Below are 17,468 nucleotides of genomic sequence, written 5' to 3'. Positions count from 1 at the left end.
TGGAGTCTTGATTACAGGAGTCGTCAACATTTTCAGCGAAGTTCAACACTGGGGGAGATCCCTGAATCATGAGTGTCTTGTTGGACAATTCAGTCCTTTGTTTTAGTTCATTTAACAAAGCATCTTATGAGGAGACAGAAAACCTCAAACCAAAGGAATACAAACCAAAATATAAGATATTAGCAAACTATATCTAGGAATATTAAAAACAGTCATTCCTCATGACTTTATTATATTTATACCAGTAAGGTAAGAGTATTATATGAGAAAAATAACAAAGCAATTTGCACCATCACTAGACTGTGAGGAACAAATCGTGTTACCTTCTCAATAGACAGGCTTTTACTAACATCACATATTTAAATTCATAATAAAATCTCCAAGAAATCTAGCAATCTTGAAATAAAAGGAGACTTCTTTATTCTGATGAATCTTTATGTATATATGTGTTACAGAAATCATCATTCTTAGTTTTTATATATTGGAATATTTCTATTTGAAATCAGGAGCAAAAGAAAGGCACCAGTATTACCACTTCCATTCCATGCTGCACTAGAGGTCTTTTTCAGCACAGTAAGTGGAATAAAAACAGCAACAAATGAAAAACACTTTTCTGGTTAAAAAGGAATACAAAAACACCTGCCATTCTTCTTCAATATTTGAACATAGAAAAGCTCCCCAAATTGATAGATAAGATATTAAAATTAACAAGAACACTCTGAAAAGGTGCTAAATACAATAGGAATATTCAAAAAAAATCTTACTTTTAGATGTCAACAATATATATGGTAACATATCTGTAGAAATCACACATATAAAATACATACTTTTTACTATCATATAACAATTAAGAAGAATCAAAAAGTAAATTTACATAAAGCAATAAGAGAAACAGAGACAATCAACAAAGAAAGAAATGTTAAAAGACTTTACAGTACCCTTCACCAAAGAGGCTCTGCAAATGGCTCCTATTGGAAATATTCTTGACCTTATTGATAATCATGGAAATACCAATTGAAACCATAAAACCAGGTGGGCAGAACTTACAAATACTAACTCTAATAAGCTTTAATGAAAACGCAGAGGAACAGGAATTCTTACATTGCAGGTGAGAGTATAAATTGTTACACACTTTGAAAACAGATTGGTCTTAGTTATTCTGAAGAAACTCTTGCCCATACACAGCTGAATGTAGATAAAGTTCATAGCAACATAGTTTATAAAAATCCAAGCAAAAATAGCCTAGAAGTTTATAAACAAACTAACAAACAAATAATGGCATGAATCTATCAATGGAAGTGAGAGATTCACTGCTACATGCTCACTGGGAATGCATCTCATAATCACAATATTGAGTGAAAACAACAACATGCAAAAGGAAAACAATACATTATGATTCCATTCAAATGAAGGTTCCAAACTGGCAGAATAATACTGTTTTTGGATGCATAGAAAATGAGTAGCACCAGTGTTAGAATGGGGCATTCTCAGGGGAAGGAGGGAGGCTTCTGGATTCTGGCAATTCATTATCTTGATTTGGATAGTCATCACTAGTTGCTAGCTTTTCCAAAAGAAAAGTTAAAGTATACACATATATTTTACACCTTTTGCACACACAAATTTTTATAATTAAAGAAAAATAAATTAATATAATTGAAAAAGTCAAAACAACACAAAAAGTCTTGTCCCTCACTCTCCCTGTTTGATGAAGCCCCGATCCACATCATGGAAGGGACATCGACCATGCGGGCAGGTCACTTTTTACCTGGAACCTACTCATTTTCTGTGTTGTCTTCACTACTTTGTCTGCCACATAGTAGGTACTCACAAACTCTATTGAGTGAGTAAATGTCTACAATTGTAAAGACAATTAACATATAATTTTTACTCTGCTGTTTAAGGTAATTCTATTCACTTTTCTCCTAATTTTTTATTTGAAAAATATCAATCTTAGAGAAAACTGAAAGAACAGTACAATGAACACGTATAAAATCTTCACCTAGATTTACTATTTGTTAATATTGTTATCTTTCATAATTGATGTCCAGTGTTGTATTAGGTTACACAAAGCTTTGATACATCTCAAATTAATCATTATTGCCTTTAAGAAATCAGAATTTCTTTAGATTTATTGACAATTTCTTTGCTTCCCATTGTTTTTAAAAAATAAATTGAGATATAATTCCCATAGTATTTACCCTTTTAAAGTGTAAAATTTAGTGGTTTTCAGTTCACTTACAAGGCTGCACAACCATTGCTACTGCCTAATTTCAAGTTATTTCTAGACCCCTAAAAGAAACTGTCCCATTAGCAGTCACTCCCTGTTCTCCTCTTCTCCCAGCCCTTGGCAAACACTAATATACTTTCTGTCTCTACGGATTTCCCGTTTATGGACATTTCACATCACATAAATGCATTCTTAAAATCTGTGTTCTAATGTGATGAGCTTGTTTCACTTAGCATGTTGGCAAGATTTGTTAATATTGCAGCATGCATAAGTGCTTTATTCATTTTCCTAGATGAATAATGTTCCATTGTATTATTTTGAAACATCGTATTTATCCATTTAGCAATGGGTAAACATTTTGGCGTTCCCACTTTTTGACTATTATGAAGACAGCTTTTTATTAACATCCATGTACAAGTTTTTATGTGTATACATGTTTTCTCTTTTCCTGGATATATACATAGTAATGCAATTCTGGCTTATATGGGTCACCATTATGATTAAGATTTGAGGGCCTGCAAACTCTTCCAAAGCAGCTGCACAATTTTAAATTCCCACCTACAATGTATGAAGACTCTGATTTTTTCCACTTCCTAACCAGCACTTGTTATTGTCTGTCTTTTTGATCATAGCCATCCTAGTGGGCATGAAGTGGTTTCATTGTGGTTTACATTTGCATTTACCTAATGATATTTTTGATCCCTGTGATTTTGGTGTCACATCTAAGAAATTATTGCCTAAATGAGATCTCAAGATTTATGCTATATTTTCTTCCATGAATTTTACAGTTTTAGCTATACTTAGGTCTTTGATCCATTCTGAGTAAACTTTTGTAGATGCCATGTTGTAGGAGCCAACTTTATTTATTTGTTTGTTTGTTTATTTGCTTGTTTGTTTATTGCAAGTGGATTTCCAACTGTCTCAGCACCATTTGTTGAAGAGCCTATTTATTCTCACTGAATGATCTTGGCACTCCACTGAAAACCAACTGGCCATAGTTATAAGGGTTTCTTTTTGAGCTCTTAACTTTATTTCATTGATGTAGATATCTATTCTCATCCCACTACCACACAATCTTATTATTGCATCTTTGTACTAAGTTTTGAAATAGGCAAGTGTGAGCCCATTCAATTTTATTCAGCCTTATTTAAGACTTATTAATTCACGTGATGAATATTATTGGTAACTTCCTACACTGAGTTTTGGAGGTTTGACAGGGACGCCAATACATATTTATGGTCTCTGCTTAGGTTAGAAATTATTTGGGAAAGAGAAAAGGCATAAATATGAAAAACATAGAAATTTATATACAAGATCTTTACTTTTTTCTGTAGTTCAATATATTTATAACAGAAATTGAATATTTTGAGACAGTGAATGGTGCAATCTATGAGACCAGTGTGTGGGAACAAGTCTCTTATTTAGTGAGTGGCTGCTACCCAACACATCAATCTGAATTTGGCTGTCATTCTCTAGTCTTTATCAGGTATACCTTACTTACATGGATACGTTTCCCGATGACGCATAACTTTCCTTACAGCAAATATCTTTCCTGGTCATGTATACCATACAGATATATCTCTCCATCAATCGTATAGTTTTTTGTCATATTATCATGTAGAACTTCTTTGGGGAACAGAATAATAGAATGGTATTTGCAAATTAGGCAATTCATGAAGATTTGAGTAAAATTTCATTTAAATATTACATGACTGATCTAAGGAGAAAGTGCTAAATGCTACAGTAGAGAAAGTAAAGATGGATGTGAGGGTGGAAGAGACCTCAGGGAGAAGGTAGGACTGAATTATTCACTAAAATGTACGTTTAAAGATAATGTCTTCTCTGGAAAGTGAAATGTTGGCAAAATAAACACAATAATTGTCATTGTCATGATTATGTCCATAGGTCATATGACACTTCACCAAAAATGCAGTGCAAATATAACAGCAACATATTTGTTTATGCATGTGAAGAGTGTAGAAAAAAAGGAATTGCTCCTTTTTGTACCTTTCGGGGAAAATGTCAAACATGTTTCAAAAAGAAACATTATTATTTATCTTTGTGAGAAAACATGATGAATCAATGTTAATCCTTATTTACCATTAGTAATTTCATACCATCCAGTACCATAAAAGTTGAGGAAAGTACAAAAAGTTGTTGTTTACATCATTGGTTGAAAAAACTGGCCAAGCAGTTGTAGGAAGCGTTTAAAAGTGTGGATTCAAGACCCTCTTCCAGACTTGCTAAATCTTAACCTTCTCCGTAGAGTGAGAGAGCAGCCACACAGAAACATGTGTGCACACGTGTGTGTGTGTGTGTGTGTGTGTGTGTGTGTGTGTTAAGGCTTTCCAGTGTGTTCTGATTACATGAGAAGTATTTGGACAGCAGTCTATCGAAATTAGGACTTCGAACATGTTTTCGGGGACCCCAGTACTATTCCCCTCATGATGGGCCCCCAAATCCATAACTGAATTTTGGCGTTAAGTTCAGGCCTACGATGGCGCAGAGATGCTCTGGAAGAGTTTTACCTGTGGCACATTCGAGGTCACTGGAAGAAGTGGGGAAGGAGACCTGAGACAAGGAAAAAATCATGCAGCCCGAGAAGCAGCTCTATCCAAACGCATGCTGGCTCCCCCTTCTCAGTCAAGACAGCAAACACAGCTGAAACAAGGTCTGCAGGACCCAGGCTGATGAACTGTCGGCCGTGGCTCCTCTCCTGTGCTGTCCTGTCTCTTGGCACAGTTGTCTGTTCCCAGCCTGCAGCGCTGGCCCAGGGACGCCAGCCAGAGCTCCCCAGCCCTGGCCACTGCAAGCCCAGCACTGCGGTCCATCCGAGAGCCTAGCAGATGTGTTCGCTTTCTGTCTTTCAGTTTTTTATTCCGTCTTCATTCTCCCCTCATTTCCTCTATTGGATGATGGGGTGTGTATGGCTGTGCCTTTTCTGTTTCTTGAATGCCCGCCACAGGGTCTGTGATCTTCCCTCTGACACAGATAGCAGCGGACTTTGCCATTTGTAGATTGAAGGGACTAATGGATTATATGGCAGTGAATCCTATTAAAACTAATTAGAGTTGAAACTAAAAAATATTTATGAACACTGAAAAGAATCCTAAGTAGAATGGACCAAATAGACTTAGTAGTTGGCCCTGGTCGACTCTGTAAAATGCATGGACCTAGGGGTCATTGTGAACTAGCGGATATAATCTAAAGGGCTTAGTATAGGAGTGAGGGCCATTAATAGAGTTGACCAAAATTATGTCAACTAAATTAATGCCTTTAAAAAATAAATTTAAAACTTGATATAGATAAAAGGAACATTTTTTTATTTTTTATATATGGCTCCTGTAATTATTTGCATTGAAAATTCTGTGTGCTGAAAATAGCAAAGTCCTATAGCTACAAATTCCCTATTGTTACTATGAGTTCATTTTATAGTGAGCTTAATATTATTTTAAGAACCATTATACATCTTGCAATTTTAGAAGTATCATTTACATGTTTGATAATTAAAATATAAATTGCCAAATTGGCTATAGTAAAGTGATAAAAATATAAATACTTTTGAGAATGAAAAATATAAACAATGCTTCCTTTCACAAATTCATTTTGACACTATTTATGCTTTTTTACAATATGCCATTTCTCTAATTTGCAAAAATGTGTCACTATTTATATAACATTTTTCCTTCCACTTAGTCATTCTATTTCATCACTTTTCTTTTTTTTTCTGTACACAATGTTCACAGCACCATTATCTAGTCAAAATTAGAAACAACCCAAACATCCATCAATAGGTGAATGGCAAACTGGCTTATCCATACAAGGAAATAATTTTCAGTAATAAGCAGCAGTTAAATATTGATATAGCCATTGATACATGCATCCACCTGGATGATTTCACCAGCTTTATGCCAAAGAAAGAGTGCACATTATACGATTCCAATCACATAAAGCTCTACAAAGTACGAGCTAACCTGGTGACAGGAAGCAGTTCAGGAGTTGCCCGGAGGCAGGAGAAGCAGGGATGGGAGGGAATGGATGGCAAAGGGCTCGTTGAAACTCGTGTCTTGATTGTGGTGATGGCTTCAAACTGCACATTAAATATACATAGTTTGTCATGTGTGAAGCATCCTCAGCAAAGCTGTTGCAAAATTAATTTTGCCTGTGTATTTGCACTTTTTTAAGGCGGCTCGCAGCACATTTCTGCGGGTGGCGCTGCCCTAGATCTGCCTGTGGTTTGGCAGGACACCCCGGTCAGCGGAGCACGTTAAACACCACCACTGGGATTCTGTGGCTGTATCCAGAACGTGGAAACTGTAGGACAAATGGCCAGGCTTTTCCAACAAGTAATGACAACGGAAGCCATAGGTAGAGAGGACATATGAAAAATAGCAACTGAAAGCAAAGTGTGATGTTTTTAGACTCTGATTTTACATTTCTTTTCTGAGAGTTGTTCAGCTCTCTTGAAGGCTGTGTGTCCTCTTCTCTTTCCACTTCTCTCTCTCCTTTACTGCCTCCCTCTCTTCTCGATGGTGTTCCTCAGATTGTGAAACGTTCCTCCAGCAGGATCCACGAGCTAATCCCTTCGGCATAGTCACTGACTGCCTCTCCCCCTCTTCCAGAGCCTGTCAGTGATCAGCCCGAAATTCCGCCTCATCTTTATCCTTCACCTTGGCCTCATCATTGGTCTCCTGACTCCTTTCAAATCCATGCCACTTTCAGTCTTGTTTCCTAAATCACGAATCCTACTCTTTTTCTACCCTTGTCTATCAGACTCTATTGGCTGCCCCTCAGACGGTGTAACCCCTTGGTGTGACTTGCGGAGCTGTTCCAAAGCTGAGCCCACTTGTCTCTCTAATCTCTTACATGGTCCTTCCTCATGGTATGTTCCAAACTGACAAGATCAGCTCAACATGTGCTAAGTGCTTTGCATGTTATAGCTAATTTAATCTGTGCAGGAATCCTAGACGGTAGATAACAAAGATCATCCCCATTATTTTACAGATGAGCCACATGGTGCATGTTTATTAAGTTGGACACTCAAGATGAAAATCTTGACTACACCAACAGGTTTCAAAGTAACGGTTGTGCTTTCTCGCCAGTGCCAAACATTCATTTGATGGAACCCCCCTCTCCGTTTCTCTCTCTCTCTCTCTCTCTCTCTCTCTCTCTCTCTCTCATTCTTCATTATTTCTTGGTCTTCATAACAAGTGTTTGATGTTTTTTTCAACATGATAATATCATTGTAAAATAGATAACATAGTTTACACATGTTAAAAATTTATACAAATTGTATTGTGTTATAAATTTTGTTCTATTTATCACTTTTTTCCTTGAGTGATGTGTTTGGTTAAGCTCTTGCCATGTTGTTTATGAACCTATAGCTCAGTACTCCTAAGTGTTTCATAGTATTCCATGGTGGTGGCTGTCCACATTTTATCTGTCCATCTCCTAGAAGTGGGTCCCCTAGGTTGTTTTGAATTACCGGATACTATGCATAGCAGTGGAGTAAACTCTGTTTTGTCTCCTACTGAGTTATGGGTTTGCTGGATCAGATGCTTCATTTAGTATTGTAGACTGCTTTCCAGAATGGCCATAGGAATTCATATTCTTACCACTGGTATATGAGGATTTCTATTCTCTCACATTCTGGATAAACTTTGGCATAATCTACTCTTTAATTTTATCATTCTGATAAGTGTAAATTAACATGTTGGCTTTTGCATTTGTGTTTCTGTTATTACTAGTACATGTGAGAATCTCTTTAATTGTTTCAAACATTAGAGCATCATCTATAGTCTATTTATAGCCAGTTGTCAATGAATAGTGTAATTGAATAATAGAGTCCCACAACATATGGTCCTATCACAGACCTTTAAGAGCCCTTTGTCTTTGACCCCTTAGTAGACACACAATAAATGCCACTTAATAAAACGCCATGTACTACACTTTATTTTTGCATGTCAAATTCCTGCCCCGTGTCTCTTGAGTTGGCTCAGTTAACCATAGATAACAAATCATGGACTTTTTCAAGCTGTCAATCAATGAGGCTAACACAACCACACTGAACAACTTGTTCTCTTTAGTGTGTGCTGTGTTTGTCTGTTCTTTCCCTGAAGCCCGTCTTCGGTGCCTCTGTTCTCCTGAAGAGTACTGAGTTTCACAAGAAGTCCTAACATGAGAAGTTTTCACCATGGGACTTCTTGGGAAAACAGCAGCCCCTGAGATGTCCAAGGCCCAGAGGGCTGAGAGCATATCCTCTCTCCCTTTTATTAAAAAAACAAAAACAAAAACAAGCAGCAACAAGATATATAAAAGTAAAATGAGCTAAAATGGAAAAGCCTTAAAATATATAATAATAAAATAATAAACTAGAGGATATTTGAATTCGATGTAGCAAGAGATGATTTCTTGACTCCTGGGATCTCACTCTGCTAGGATTTGGGCTGTGTAATCTGGAGTCTGTGGCATTTGAATTGCTTGGGATGAACCAGCCTAGTACAGAGAAATTGTGCACTGAATCCTGGAGATGGGGAAGGGCGCAAACCTAATGCCTTGAAAGACCTCAGAAATTATGTCAAAGGTGGTGACCTGGACAGTATTCACCAAAGAGATTGAGCAGGAGGTGCAAAAGTGCCTCAGTATTATAGGCAGAGGGTCCCAGAACAGAGACTGCGCTGTGGCAGGATATCTGAAGAATGGCTGTGCCCACTCCTGGTGTGGGTGGTGGTTGGTTAGTTCAGGGGAGAAGGAAATTTTACCTGGGACATATTGTCTCAGTAGAAAGGGGGTAGCTGATCCAACCACAGTGGCAGGATATCTTTATTCCCACTGCTTTCTCTCTTAACATGATTATATACCATATAAAATCCATACAGCTAAATCCTTTTCCTTTTTTGATTCTATTATTACAAAGCAAACTTTTCTAACATTGACCTCCTTTCAGGTCTGCTCAAGGGGCGACAATATGTTTCAACAGAAGACATCTTTGTAGTCTCTTTCATCAAGTACCATTTTGTAAATATTTATTGAGGACCTAACGTGTCCAATATTGTACTAACAACAAAGAACACAAAATAGTCATGGCCCTGCCATTGTGGAACTTATAGTCTGGTGGTGGAAAAAATATTAAATAGTAAACATATAAATATTAAATATATTAAACATGTCATACAAGTGAAAGTATAAAACATGTGTAAACATTGTGAGGGAAAAGGACAGGACGCTACCAGCACAAATATTTTAGTCTAGGGTGTCAGGAATGACCACCCAGAGAAAATGATCTTTGAGCTGATATTTTGAGTTTAAAAAATTTTTAATTGTTACATCAAGGTGTCTTTGATGGAGCAATGTTTCATGCACTGTCAAGACCCACATGGCCCTTTAGAGACTAGATTGTGGACTAGATTGAACTCATCAATACAATGCCCCTTCCTGGGGGTATCTATGAGAACAACTGTCTTTTCAGACATACACTTCAGCCCCATATTCCATTGCACTCAAGCTCCCACAAAGTGTAAGTGAAAAAGTAACTCTTGGGTGGTTTCACATGACACTTCCCTTTGCCATTGTACCCACCTTCTGTCCAAGAGACACAAATACGAGTGTTTTTCCTTTTGAGGCAACTTGATATCACACAAGAGGTTAAACAACTCTCTTCTACAATAATGGGTCCCTCTTCCCGGCAAGTTGTCTGTATAGCCCTCAACGCCTTCTAGAAACTCTAAAATGGTCACCTCACCTCACTTATAGTTGATATGACTATTGAGAACATGATGCCACTTCTTACCTTAATTCTGACTTTCCTACTGAAATTCATTAAAAATCAATTGTTTAAATTAAAAAAAAAAACTGAGCATATATTTTTAAAGCAACTCTTAAGACCAGTCATGGAGGCCTTACACCTGATTAAAATTCGTGTGACGCACAGCTGGCAGCCTGACTTAGTCCCCTGGGCTCTGGACGGCCTGTGTCCTGCTCTGGTGGCAGGGGCCCTGAACTCTGGGAGAATCTGTAGTAGCATGGTAGGAGGGTTCTGCATAAGTGTTGGGTTTGTTATTCTAACCTATTTTAATTTGTGTAAATGAAAAAACAATCTTTTCCTTCAAAGACAATTCTCTCTTGCTTTACTATTTTATATTTATTTACTTGTTTTTAGAGTAAGGGTGGTTTTGTTGTTGTTGTTTTATTAGTCTAGAAAAGTTACTGTGAGCATTGTACTAGGATAAGAGTTATGAGAAATGTTTAGATACATGTTGGTTGTATGTTTGACATCAAGAAGTTTAAAAGCTTGTGGCAGGTATGAGGATGTATACAAATGATTATAGATAACTATAGCTCAAAAAGACAAAAAAGAATGTGTATGCCAATTATAGAGTAGAACACATCTTTCTTTCAAATTGTTTAACTGGTACAATGGAGTAAAGGTGTGATTCTAATCCCTGACCAAATAATCTAGTTGGAAGTTTATGAATAGATGCTCTGTTTGCTATGAGTAAGACCTACCCAAGACTGGAGATGAGGAAAAATTAACTAATAATGATCACAGCTTTCATTTGCATGTCACTTTCCAGCTTATACATCTCTTTTACATACAACACATTTCCTTTTTTAAATAAACTTTCTTTTTAGAATAATTTTTAATATGCAGAAAAATCACAAAATTAGTACAGAGTTCACATATACTTCATACCGACTTTCTTCTATTATTAACATCTTACATTAGTAAGGTAGAGTTGTAACAATGAATAAACCAACATCAATGCCATATTTTCCACTGAGGTCCACGGTTAATGTAAATTTCCTTAGTTCTCCGTTGTTCCTTTCCTGCCACAGGATCCCATCCTTACACCGCAGCATAGCCAGTCCTGCGTCTCCGCAGGCTCTGTGTGGCTGTGAACATTTCACAGACTTTCCTTATTTTTGATGAACTTGGCAGTTTTTTTTTATTTCGGTATATTATGGGGGTACAGATTTTAAGGTTTCAATAAATGCCCATTTTCCCCCTCCCCCCAAAAGTCTGAGTCTCCATCATGACCATCCCCCAGATGGTGCACATCTCACTCCTTATGTATGTATATACCCGCCCCCCTCCCCCCTCCCACCTGCCCAATACCCTATTACTGTAGTACCTATGTGTCCACTTAGGTGCTACTCAGTTAATACCAGTTTGCTGGAGAATATATCTGGTGCTTGTTTTTCCATTCTTGGGATACTTCACTTAGTAGTATGGGTTCCAGCTCTAACCAGGAAAAAATAAGATGTGCTATATCACCATTGTTTCTTAGAGCTGAATAGTACTCCATGGTATACATATACCACATTTTATTAATCCATTCTTGGATTGATGGGCACTTGGGCTGTTTCCACAGCCTTGCAATTATGAATTGTGCTGCTATAAACATTCGAGTGCAGGTGTCTTTTTTGTAGAGTGTCATTGGATCATTTGGGTAGATGCCCAGCAATGGGATTGCTGGATCAAATGGTAGATTCACTTGTATCGCTTTTAGGTATCTCCATATTGCTTTCCACAGAGGTTGAACTAATTTGCAGTCCCACCAGCAGTGTAGGAGTATAGAATGTTTTTATTTCCATCTTGATTTCTTCACTTATGAAGGAATCATTTAGTAGGAGGTTGTTTAATTTCCACGTTTTTTTGTAGAAATGTGAGTTTCTGTTAGGGTTGATTTCTACTTTTATTCCACTGTGATCTGAGAAGGTACATGGTATGATTTCTATTTTTTTAAATTTCTTGAGATTTACTTTGTGTCCTAGGATATGGTCAATCTTAGAGAATGTCTCGTGAGCTGATGAGAAGAACGTATATTCAGTGGATTTTGGGTAGAATGTCCTGTAGATGTCAGTCAGACCTGGTTGTTCCAAGGTTTTGTTTAAGTCCATTATTTCTTTATTAATTTTCTGTTTGGAGGATCTGTCTTGTGCCTTCAGTGGGGTGTTGAAATCTCCGGCGATTATGGAGTTGCTATTAATCCATTTGCTTAGCTCCAGTAAGGTTTGCTTTATGAATCTGGGTGCACCTAAGTTGGGTGCATATCTATTTAAAATTGTTATCTCTTCTTGTTGGACTGTGCCCTTCACCATTATATAATGACCCTCTTTGTCTTTTACTACTTTTGTTGGTTTAAAAACTAAATCGTCTGAAATTAGAACTGCCACACCAGCCTTCTTTTGGCTTCTATTTGCTTGGAATATTGATCTCCACCCTTTTATTTTTAGTCTACATGCATCCTTGCAGGTTAGATGTGTTTCCTGAAGACAGCATAGACTTGGCCTGTAGTTTCTTATCCATTCAGCCAGCCTATGTCTCTTGAGTGGAGAGTTTAAGCCATTCACATTTATTGAGAGAACTGATAGGTAAGGTAGATTACTGATCATTCTGTTGGGTTGGATGTTGTTGCTATGATTTCTGCCTTGAGCCATTGTAATATCTGGCCTTTAATATCTTTGGGTTTTGGTTGTTTTTATATTCGTGGGTTATTATTATGATGTTCCGTGCATAACGCTGTTTTAAGTACTTCTTGTAGGGCTGGTCTTGTCTTGGTGAATTCTCTGAGCCTTTGCTTGTCTGAGACTGTTTTTATTTCTCCTTCATATATGAAGCTTAGTTTTGCAGGGAATAATATTCTAGGCTGGGCATTGTTTTGTTTCAAAAGAGTGAGAATGGGGCCCCAGTCTCTCCTTGCTTGTAAAGTCTCATTAGAGAAGTCTGATGTTATTCGAATTGGCTTTCCCTTGTATGTTACTTGCTTATTTTGTCTTACAGCTCTTAGAAGGGCCTCTTTAGTTGATACTTTGGTCAGTCTGATGACTGCATGTCGTGACGTCTTCCTGTTTGCATTGAATCTCCCAGGGGTCCTCTGAGCTTCTTGAACTTGTATATCAAGATTTTGAGCAAGGCCTGGGAAATTTTCCTCCATTATATCTTCAAACAGCTTGTCCAACCCTTGAGTGTTGTCTTCTTCCCCTTCTGGTAACCCTATGACCCTCACATTAGGTTTCTTCACATAATCCCACAGCTCTTGTAGGCCTTGCTCTTTTCTCTTTTCTCTGCTCTATTTCTGTGACTGATTTATTTAATTGGAGGGTGTTATCTTCAAGCTCTGAATTTCTTTCTTCTGTTTGATCTACCCTGTTCTTGAGACTTTCCACTGTATATTGTAGTTCCTTGAATTAATTCTTCATTTCCAGGAGTTCGGTTAAACTTTTCTTCATTTTGTCTATTTCTTTTTCCATATCCTGGAGGCTTTTTTTAGTTTCTTTGTGTTGGTTATTGAGTTGTTGTTTCAGCTCGGTGAGTGTTCTTATGATCCACATATGAAATTCCTCTTCTGTCATATTGGTTGCCTGATTTTTGGTTGGTGTCCATTTCTAGGGGGCTGGTGCTCCTCTTTGGGGGTGTGTTTTCCGTTTGGTTCTTCATATTTCCTGAGTTCTTTCGCTGATTTCTTCCCATGTCGATCAGTTGTTGTTTCCTTCCTTAAGTTATTGTTTGGGTATTCACACACCTTGTTTAGTTTCTGAGGTGTTAGGTGGTGTCTGTGGGTGAAATTGGACCACTCCCTGTATATTGAGTCAGTGGGTGCCGTGGAAAGGCTGTGCAAGATGCTGTCCCTGTCAGTAGGTGGCGTTTGCTTGGAGGAACAGGCTATGCTGTTGATTTTGTGTCCTGTTATCAGCTTTTGTTCTGGGCGGAGCTGGGTTGGGTAAGCCTGCCCTCAGGCCGTTAGCAGGGGTCAAAGTTCTGTGCTCTGCTTCCAGGGAAAGCTGTCAGGGCGGGGCTGGAATGGTCCCGCTCAGCCAGAAAGTCTGGGTGTGGGGGTGGGGCTGTCTGAGACCCGCAGTCTGCAGCATGCCTCGCTTCTTTCCACCCTCCCCAACTCCGCAGCTACTCCTGGGCCTCTGCCAGCAGGCCAGACCACAAGCCACCAGGCCTCCCGGGACTGTGATGTCAGTGGGGAGGTTCTCTGCACAGGAACGCCACCTGGGTTGGGCGCCCGGCCTCCTCCTGGGAGGAGGGTTGCCCTCTAGGATGCCGATCTGCCCCTGGAGGCACACAGACCTGTGCCCCGGGCAATGCTAGCCCTCGGTGCAGGGGATCTGGTCTGCAGATCCGACCTCTGGGTCCCAGAGTTCAAACTGTATCCCCACCAGGGAGAGTATTTCTGTTCCCAATTCATTCACAGGGAGCCCAAGCTGGGTCTATGTCTCTCAGCCTCTGAGTCGGCACCGTTCTCCTGGGAACACCGTGCCAGCAGCACCTGGGAGGGCGGGCGGGTAGGGAGCTCGAAGTCTGAGTTCCCCTGAGTCAGCTGTAGGGTCCCAAAAGGGAAGGTCCCATTCCCTGGAGGTGCCTCCGGCTGGTGGCTGTATTGTCTCTCTGGGCAGCCGCGGGTAGGGTCGGTGGAGGGGAGGAGGAGGCAATATGGCGCCTGCTGCCATGCTCGGGTCTGTGCACACGGAGGTACCCGGAAGAAGTTGGGAACCTGGTGCCACGTCTGCTACAGGCTCACCGCTGGCTGGCGGAGGCGGTCTCTGGGCTGGTGTCAGCAGGTTTCTCCACCCGCTGGGGAGCCCACCAGCAGTCCCAAATGCAGGGGAGGGGAAATAGCAAATCCACCTACCCTTGCCACTGGTCTCCGAGCTGCTCTGGTGGTCTCAGCCTCCAGTTCTCCTCCGCAGCCTCCTCCCGTGGAGTCTCCCAGGGTCTCAGGTACCCCTCCTTCTGGCCCTTGTCTGCTGTATGCTCGTCTTCTTGCTTCTTTCCTCTAATTTCTGGTAGAATCTGTCTTTTCTGCAAAGACACTCTGTCTGGTGGTGTTATTTGTCCGCCATCTTGCTCCACCCCCTGAACTTGGCAGTTTTGAGGAGTAATAGATATTCCGGAGGATGCTCCTCTTTTGAAGTTTACATGATGTCCTTTCATGTGGTAAGGTTGGGTTTACCGCCTTGAAAGAGATCACAGAGGTAAATTGCCTTCATCCCATCAACATGACAGCGCCGCTGCTGACCCTGGGCTTCTGCACTGGGCAGCGGCTGTCCCTGCTCTCTACCCACTTCCTTCTGAGCTCTTTGGGAGAGAGTCACCATGAGAATTCAGATTCCACGTCCCTGAGGATATTCTATCTACAAAAAATATTTGTTGTTCCCCTTCATGAGAAATTTGTCTCTTCTCCACTATTTGTTTATTTATTTAATCATTTATTGTTAAGAATATGGACTCATGGATATTTATCTTAAAATTATGGTTATAATACAATACTACTTTATGTTGTTGTTCAATAAATTTCTTTAAAAAATGTTCAGTATTTACAGCCACCTGTTAAAAAAGAAGGCGGAGTGAAAGGATGTCTGGGAGACATGAAGTGACTTGTCAAAAGATACACATGCAAGGCTTGTACCATACCCCTTGCTTGAGGAAGGAAGCCTCAAGCTAGTGGAGAAATTAGCCAATTAAAGAAAAAAATCTAGAACTTGGTGCTTGTAGATGAACACAAAATGTATGTTCTAGTAACCATTTTATTCAATAAATATTAAGCACTAATTACAAGTGCTGATATTTTAGGATAAAATTAATGCCTTCTGACCTATGCAACTATGGTTGTTCTTCCTGAAATACATAGCAGAGAGAAATAGGAATCCTTACGTAGCCTAGGAGTTACAGAAAATGGACTTGAGATACAAACTATGAGAGTATATAGGGATTTTTTTATCTAAAGGCCTGAGAGGCCACCCTTGTATTTCCAAATGGCTACTCTTTGTCCAACTTGCAGAACTGTGATCAATGCTGGCCCCTTGAGTCCTATAATCCATGTTTTCAAAGTTTCACTGTGAGCTCCACATTAAATGCTTTATTTGGATGGAGAAATTTCTATGCTTCTAGTCCTTCCAAGTTACATTGCATTTCCTCTTCTATTAAAATGGATCTTTCTTAGAAAAATGAACTTCTGCATCACTTAATTATTGCATGTGAATTTTATTTCCATTTTAATTTTAGTTCAATAAACATATTTTAGCACCCACTCAAGTTTAAATGCTCAGTTTTGCTATCACGTTAATTTGATTAATGCATGTATTATTTGTTAAAAGCTTTTCAATATTAAAGCAGGAGAATTTAATTTCATAATGGTTCCAAAGCAAATAAAGTAGTTACAATATAAATGCAGAATTAAGGAATTTCATCAGACTCTAATATTCACTGTGTTTATTGTATAATTATTTAAAAATTATCTTTTTAAATGTCTCCTTTCAAGTTACTTCAACAGTTACTGTGTCCTTATTTTGTGCATATTTTGGTTCCTGTGTGATATCTTAGTGCCAGATCTCTGATGGGTCCTGATTCTGACACATTTCGCATCTGTTTCGCTGGGAAAAGAACAGCTCCTAGGATGGTTGGACAGGTTATCAGGTCTGAGTCTACTCAGCTCTCTGTAGGCTGTGAGTCTAGAATTCTACTTTAAGGATTAATGGAATTTACTACACCCTTTATTCTACAGATCAGTAGATGCTTTGTCAGGAAGAAATATTTGAAGAAAAGAAAATTGTATTAATTTCATAATATATCCTTAATTCTTTATTCTGGGTATTAACTACTGTTAATGTATTTGTCACAATGTCACCTATTAAAATATTAACTACCATGTAATTTTCTCACATGGCATGATAAGCATTCCGAGTAGGTATCTTACGGATTTCGTGTCCTGTAATCACAGACTTAGCATCCTGCCTACCACACTAGCCCTTTATTCTACCTTTATAGTCTTGGGTTCTCACCGTCCAAGCCCGCGCGAAGCCTGCTGGGTCAGCCCGGCGCCCGAGCAGGCGCGCAGCCGCAGAGCGCGGAGCGAGAGCCCGCCCGCCACAGGGGGCGCCCGAGCAGGCGCGCAGCCGCAGAGCGCGGAGCGAGAGCCCGCCCGCCACAGGGGGCGCCCGCCACAGGGGGCGCCCGCCACAGGGGGCGCCCGCCACAGGGGGCGCCCGCCACAGGGGGCGCCCGCCACAGGGGGCGCCCGCCACAGGGGGCGCCCGCCACAGAGGGCGCCCGAGCAGGCGCGCAGCCGCAGAGCGCGGAGCGAGAGCCCGCCCGCCACAGAGGGCGCCCGCCGCAAGCCCGCTCCTCCGCGCGGCGCCTCACGCACCGGAAAGGTCCTGTTTCTAAAGGTAGCTCGTTCCATCCTCGGGCAGCTTCGAGGGGAGCCTGAGGCCTGCGTTCGCCTGACCTTCT

General features: G+C 39.9%; 1 protein-coding gene across 3 annotated transcripts in view; it reads left to right on the top strand.

Moving 5' to 3' along the window:
• The window catches only part of SNTG1 (syntrophin gamma 1), an 836,056-nt gene that overhangs the window by 17,412 nt on the left and 801,176 nt on the right, over positions 1 to 17,468 (top strand). The gene's annotated exons all lie outside the window — the stretch shown is intronic.

Source organism: Microcebus murinus, chromosome 7, assembly GCF_040939455.1.
Source record: "Microcebus murinus isolate Inina chromosome 7, M.murinus_Inina_mat1.0, whole genome shotgun sequence".
NCBI lineage: Eukaryota > Metazoa > Chordata > Mammalia > Primates > Cheirogaleidae > Microcebus > Microcebus murinus.
The sequence above is the reverse complement of the archived record's forward strand: the minus strand, read 5'-3'. Positions and strand labels throughout refer to the sequence as shown.